Here is a 7,485-nt window from a genome sequence, read left to right on the forward strand (position 1 = left end):
AAGTCGCCAGCTCTCCACCTGTTACTATACCTCCAGTCAAGTAATACAGGTTATTTCTCCTGACGCCCTTCATCAAAATACGAGAGTCTCTCGCAATCTCGAGAACCATGTCCTCAACACGAACCTTCAGACCCTCTCCAACCAAAGCTCCAATCGAGATCAAGTTCTTCCTCAAAGAAGGAACATATCTCACATCGTTTAACTCTCTAACAGTCCCGTCAAACATCTTTATGCGAATTCTTCCTATCCCAAGGATCTGGCATGCACGGTTATCAGCCATGTACACCACACCACTATCCACCAGCTTCTCAAAACTGGAGAACCATTCCCTTCTAGGGCACACATGATAGGTCGCACCACTATCCAACATCCATTCAGATTCCTCCGAATAGCTATCTGTAGGACTGATAGAAAGCGAATAAATAGAAGAGTCAGAATTATTACCATCCGATACGATGTTTGCTTCTGATGATGGTTGCTTCCCTTTTCCCTTCTGCTTATTCTTCATCCATTCGTCGAGCTTTGGGCAGTCTTTCTTCCAATGACCAGTCTCCTTGTCTTTTCCAATTGTAGGATGCCCTACTCTAGACTGTGACTTCTAATTCTTTCGGTTTGGATTCTTCCCTATTGCGACCAACGCCTCTGCTACCGGCTCAACTGAAGCCTCCTTATCCTTCTTTCGAAGCTGATAATTCACAAGTGCAGCAGTGACCTTACTATACGAAAGTGATGCCTTCCCATTAATCAGAGTAAGAACGAATGTCTCATATTCTTCGTCGGGCAAGGAACTCAACAACAGCAGCGCCTTGTCCTCATCTTCAATCACGACATCCACATTCGTCAAATCTGCAAGAAGCTTAGTGTAGTGGTTCATGTGATCTCTAATGGAGGTTCCCTTCTTCAATTGGAAACGATAAAGCCTCCTCTTCAAATGCAAGCGATTTTCCACACTCTTGGTCAAATACTTGCTTTCGAGAATCTCCCAAATCTTCTTCGCAGAAGTCTCATTCATCACATTATATTTTAGATCTTGAGTCAAACAAGACCTAATCACATCACACGCCGTTCGATTCATCTTCTTCCAAACTGACGCAGTGCGGAAGTTGTAACCTCGGAATCCACCAAGGGTGTTCTCTGAATCCACAAAGAACGATCTTTGAATCCACGAAGAGCTTCGAATCCACGAAGAAATATTGAGGAAAAACAAAATTTTATTAATCAAAAGTTATTCTCCTTTGGGGTTACATGACTCTTCTTAAATAGAAAAACAAATAAGACTCCTAGTAAGACTAGAATTACAAAAATAGAAAGTATCAAATAAGACTCTTAGTAAGGCTAGAATTACAAGAAAGAAAGAAAATGTCAAATTCTATCCTAAAAAGACTCCTTATAATAGAGGAAACAAATCATGAATCAAAATTGATTTTGTTTCCTAATCTAATTTGACTCTAAAACTAAATTTATTTCCTAATCTATATTTCCTAATCTAAATAGACTCCAACTCAGATTAAGCGTCCTACATCAGTCTCCCTTTATTGAAAGAAGCTCGACCTCGAGCGTATATTTGTTAGAATAGTTGCTTCATTGATAAATAATTTTCTTCTCTTACAATGATCTGCATCTGCCTTATATTTAGCGTTGATTTTCTCCATATGTTGTTTTGTCTCCTCTGCTAGGGCTTCTTCTGTATAAAACTCATGTATGAATTATTCCCATGACATGTGTATGTAATTGGCAATATGTGGCTCTGTAGTTGGCATGAAAAACTCTTCTAAATATATTCCCTGTTGCTTCCTATATTCTAGTGTCGGCGGTATCATCTCATTGTTGTTAAAATTATTGATGATCATTGCTTCCAAAAAAGAATTTTCTCCCTCATACTCTATACATAATTCTTTCATCTTCTTTACCTCGAGCCCTCCACCAAGAAATTCACACATACCATCAATTGTCTCACTCTCTATTTTATCCTTCTCCTCTATCGGGATAACATCAATATGTTGAATATCACTCTCAACCACTTTAAGAATATCATGCATATCATCCATCTTCACTATCATATGTTGAATATCACTCTCAACCACTTTAAGAATATCATGCATATCATCCATCTTCACTATCATATCACCATCATGCACCACTTTAAGAATATCATGCATATCATCCATCTTCACTATCATATCACCATCATGCATTTCATGCATAACGAGTGTTTGCACCTTAGGAGGAATTTTGGTAGAGGCATGTTCTTCTTTTTTAGTTACAACCAAGTCACAGACCCCTTCAGATTGCTTCAAGTATTCTGTTAAAGCATCGTTGTTTGTCACCAAGAGTTCATTCTTCTTAATAGTCTTTATCTTAGATGGCTCCTTTTCTGTAAGAGGCTTGAGCACAATTTGTCGTCCATCTTTCTTAAAGATATAAATATTGTCTCTGCTCCTATGGGTAGCTCCATTATTGAATTGTCATGGCCTACCTAAAAGCATATGACAAATATCCATCTCGATAACATCACACAAAACCTCATCAAAATAAGTTCGACCAATAGAAAAAGATACCCAACACACTTCATCGTTCTGCACATCATTGCCCTTGTGAATCCAGTCGATCTTAACGAGAGGTGGGTGTTTCTCTGTCTTCAAACCTAAATTATTCACCATACGCCGAGAGACAAGATTCCTTCCACTATGACTGTCAATAATAACATTACAAATCTTCTGTATCACGGTACATCTCGTACGAAAGATATTGTGCTCTGGAGGTGGTTCTTCTTTCTTTATTATTTATTCACTGTTCTTCCCAACTCTAATGTCTTGCTTAAGATCATTGTCGTTGTTCAATTTATCATATGGAGTCGGATCACGTCGTTGGCGACCATCAACGTGATTTTGAACTCCTACCGTGTTCAGACGCTCTACTGCCGCAGCTAGTCGCTCCATGACAGTCTTCATCTGATTAACATCGACCTTTAGCACGTCGAACTCAGTTCGAGAGATATGGGCTTCATCACCTGCCATTGGATCGGATGAACAAGGCTCTTATACCAATTAACGCAGCGCGGAAGTTGTAACCTCGGAATCCACCAAGGGTGTTCTCTGAATCCACAAAGAACAATCTTCGAATCCACGAAGAGCTTTGAATCCACGAAGAAATATTGAGGAAAATTGAAATTTTATTAATCAAAAGTTATTCTCCTTTGGGGTTACATGACTCTTCTTAAATAGAAAAACAAATAAGACTCCTAGTAAGACTAGAATTACAAAAATAAAAAGTATCAAATAAGACTCTTAGTAAGGCTAGAATTACAAGAAAGAAAGAAAATGTCAAATTCTATCCTTAAAATACTCCTTATAATAGAGGAAACAAATCATGAATCAAATTTGATTTTGTTTCCTAATCTAATTTGACTCTAAAACTAAATTTATTTCCTAATCTATATTTCCTAATCTAAATAGACTCCAACTCAGATTAAGCGTCCTACATCACAAACATTCCCTTCAATCTCATCTGGCTTGCCATCTAACTCCAAGGTATCCTCTAAATTCTGCGCGTTCAGCGCATCCAAAACCTCGCATCTTCATAATCTAAAATTGTTTGTGCCATTAAATTTCTCCACATCTATCTTCATAGAGTGGATATTTAAACTCTGAATGGTCTTCGCGCCAGAAGCACCACCCTCGACACCCGAAGCACCTTCTTTCCCCGACATCTTTCTAAACGCACCAACGAACGAAGAATAGATCTAAAACTGAAAAGATAGAGTCTTTTACCAAAAGATCTCACCTTTATCACCAAACGAAGCCCTAGACGAGCCTCCAAATTGATCTACTCCTCCAAATAGCCCAAGCGTAGCCCGAGCTCTGATACCACTTGTTGTGCGCAGCGGAAATTTTGTCAGAGTTTCTGGTGCACAATAATAGAGAAAGATCCCAATAGAAATTCCCGTCTTACCAAGGAGACAAGAATCTGAAGCGAATATCTCAACAAAGTGAGATATCGGCTCTTCCTCTCATCAGTTCTAGGACTGACTTGTCGAGGGATCCTAAAACTATTACAATGACCACAAACACAAACAAATCAATTTTTACGTGGTTCGGCAAACTGCCTACGTCCACGGGGTAAGGAGGGGGAGATCTACTATTAGAGTCAAACAATCTCTCAGATCCCTCACACAAATACTCTCTTAAAGGGATACTAAAACTAAAGAGCAGCCGTCAGAATTAATCCTCTGCTTTTGATCGCTGCCAAAGGAGAAGCCGCTGAATATTTCTTTCTCCCCTCTGCCTTCGCTCACAAATTTGCAGCCGCCGCTTAAAATTCCCCCGCAGTTCCCCTTTTTCACCAAGCGCTACAAATAAAAAAAACTAGCTGCCGGTTTTTATAGGCACAAAGGTCAGGTCACATCGGGTGGGCCTCCACGCGCTAAGAATTCACAAATGAGAACGTGGTCCCCACTTAATTCCATCTCTTCACGTGGTCTTGTCTCCCACGCTCTCCAACAACTAGCTGATTAAAGACATTGATGTGGTCTTGAATTACAGTACATTCTTCTATCTTCAACGAATAAAGCTCCATCCTCAAACACAATTGGTTGGTCATCGACTTTGATGCATAAATCCCCTCGAGTCTTTCCCAGAGCCCTCTTGGTGTGGTCTCTTGCATAACATTGTACTTGATCTAAGGGGCGAGTGCCAAACGAATTATGGTAACCACCCTCTTTTGCATAGAACTCCATTCAGCATCCTTCAATCCTTCAGGTTTCTTATCCTCTAAAGCTTGATAAACACCCGGTTGCATAAGAATATCTTGAATCGTGCACTGTCATACTGTAAAATTTGTCTTGCCATTGAATAGAGGAATATCAAACTTCGGACCCGAAGAAATCATCATCCTCTAACCCGAAGAACTCATCATCCTCTAACCACAATTAAAATTTAAAAATGAACTCAGCACGTCGAAAACCCCTAGGAATGACTCCTGGATCACCAAAATCCGCCTCCAAATCCTCGATCAAAATACCAAGTAACCTCAACCGTCGAATCTGGTGTGAATAGTGCCTCACTACACTATTCGGCTATCTGCTACAGTACGACGCCGCTACAATGTCGCGAACACCAATGCCCTTGCAAATCGCGATGCTCGAATCTCCATGAACTTTCTAACCACGCTCTGATACCACTTGTAGAGATTTTTAGATTTCGCAAAAACGCCGAAAAGCCACCAAACGCAGCAAATAAAATCACACAAGATTTAACGTGGAAAACGCTCAACAGGAAAAAACTACAAGATCAAAATCAATCCACTATCACCTCCAAATTACAATCTTTTGCACAGACAAATATTGCCAAACCCTCTCTCTCTCTTTCTCTCTACACTTCTTAGTTTTTCCTCCAATAATAGAAGAATATATATAGGGAAACCAAAAACTTATCTCTAGTCTAACTTCCTAATTAGAATAAGATTCAAACTCCTAATCATGATAAAATCCAAACTTCTAATCATGATAGATCTCTAACCCTATCTAATTCTCATGAAGTTACACAAAGAATTAAAAACACTATACTAACTTGGAATTTGAGTTGATACCCAACAAACGGGCGTAAAAAGTCTTACTTCTAATTTTAAAGTTGGATGATTACACTAATATATTCAATTTTTTGTTTGAAATGATATGTTATTGCTAACATGGATTTCATGTAATTCATGTGCTGATTTAAAATTCGTACTGGGCACGTATTCTCCATCCCTATGATTTTCTACTGATCGAGTACCTTTTATTATAGGTGGAAATTGATTGAATAATTAATAAATGGTGCGCCTAATGATTCAGTTATATTCGATTCAATAGTCCATTCAATGGTAAATAAATAATTTTTAATATTTAGTTCATAAGTGAACAAAATTTAATCAGATGCATATACGATTCGCTTTATTATCAACTCTCTTTTTACTCTTTGATTACAAATTTTTGGAAACTACGAGAAGGTTTTGTAATGTGCGATTATTATATTCATATTCACATATGACAATTAATATTTACACTGATCGATCCTTGATTATAGAAAACTTCTACAATTAGTTATGTTGATTAATAGTACTGTCTCATTCAGTAGACCCCATAATTAAACAAACTTTAAATATAATTTGTGTAGTGAATATTATTCATGGCGTCTACTAATTAGTGTGAAGATGTGATTGATGAGTTGTAGAGGTTCTCTATGATAAGAATGTAAGGAGCTCTACCCACAAATTTTCATTTTCTAAAGTTTACTATTAAAAGCAGGTGACATTATTGTAATAAGAATGTTTTCGGTTGTGTCACGTCATGGAGACAAATGTTTGTTTAATAAGTTTACTATTAAAAGCGTCATTATCACAATAAGAATGTTTTCTTTTGTGTTGTAAGAGAACATGTTTTCTATTGCCATCTCTTAATTTTCATATAGTACAATGGAAACGTATTAACTTTGTTGTTATGTTATGTGATGAACTTCTTGTTCTTTATTACCAAACAATTTTATTGGCAAGAAACATATTTTGTTTCCCCCTTTTTTTTTAGCTTTTATTGTGTGAGGCGGGTTCCTATTGCTCTGTTTGTTACTACTTTAACAAATACTTGCTTGTTTTTGTTAATCAAGCTATATTATTGAACAATCGTGAATAACTATTGAATAATACGAACAAACAGGCAGGAACGTAATAAACAATATTAATGGATAATTATCAGTAATGATTAGCCACATAACATTATCACTTCTATACTTACCCGAAATATCAAAATATACAAGCGAATGGTTCCGAGTAAGCAACTGGTATGCGAAAGGAAATTGAGTAGGATTTCATATATTGACAAATCAACTGAATTCGGATCCAAAAATCTTGATTAAGTTAGTTTTTACAGTTACCTCTGTAAGATAACAGTTACCTCTGTAAGATTTTTTTTTTCACCAATTGTTACGACTTCGATTATATCTCAGACAAATTTTCAGGTGTGAACGGTTGACAGCCGTGAGCCAACTCCGTAATTTACGAGCTAGTAGCCCTCAACTTTAACTTTACTACTTTAAATCTGATGAAGTGATAAATGATCTCCGCGGGTGGTTCAACGGTTGGGTGTGAAGATCTGGACTAAGAGAACCAATAATCGATTGATGTCTATGTCACCCCTTGTTTCCAATAAAATTTATTATTGGACGAGTATCGCATCGTTCGTGCTATTTACATTGGGCCCTAGTCAACGTAAGGAGGACTTGCCGGTGGCTCGTGCTAGTATTGGAGTGAGGGTATGTCATGTTGGCCCCCGGGGTAGGAGGGTGTGCTCCCTTGTGGTGGAAGGGGCTTAGACTCTGAATCTCATTACGAAGTGTGCTCGCTTTTTATTAAAGTAGTATAAATGTTTTATCGTATAAATGACCAAGTGTTATATAATCCCATTCCCGGCGGAGACGAGGCACGTGTCCCAAAATTAACTATACACCAATCTGA

The sequence above is a fragment of the Asparagus officinalis genome, unplaced genomic scaffold (genome assembly GCF_001876935.1).
Source record: "Asparagus officinalis unplaced genomic scaffold, Aspof.V1 AsparagusV1_Un16, whole genome shotgun sequence".
NCBI lineage: Eukaryota > Viridiplantae > Streptophyta > Magnoliopsida > Asparagales > Asparagaceae > Asparagus > Asparagus officinalis.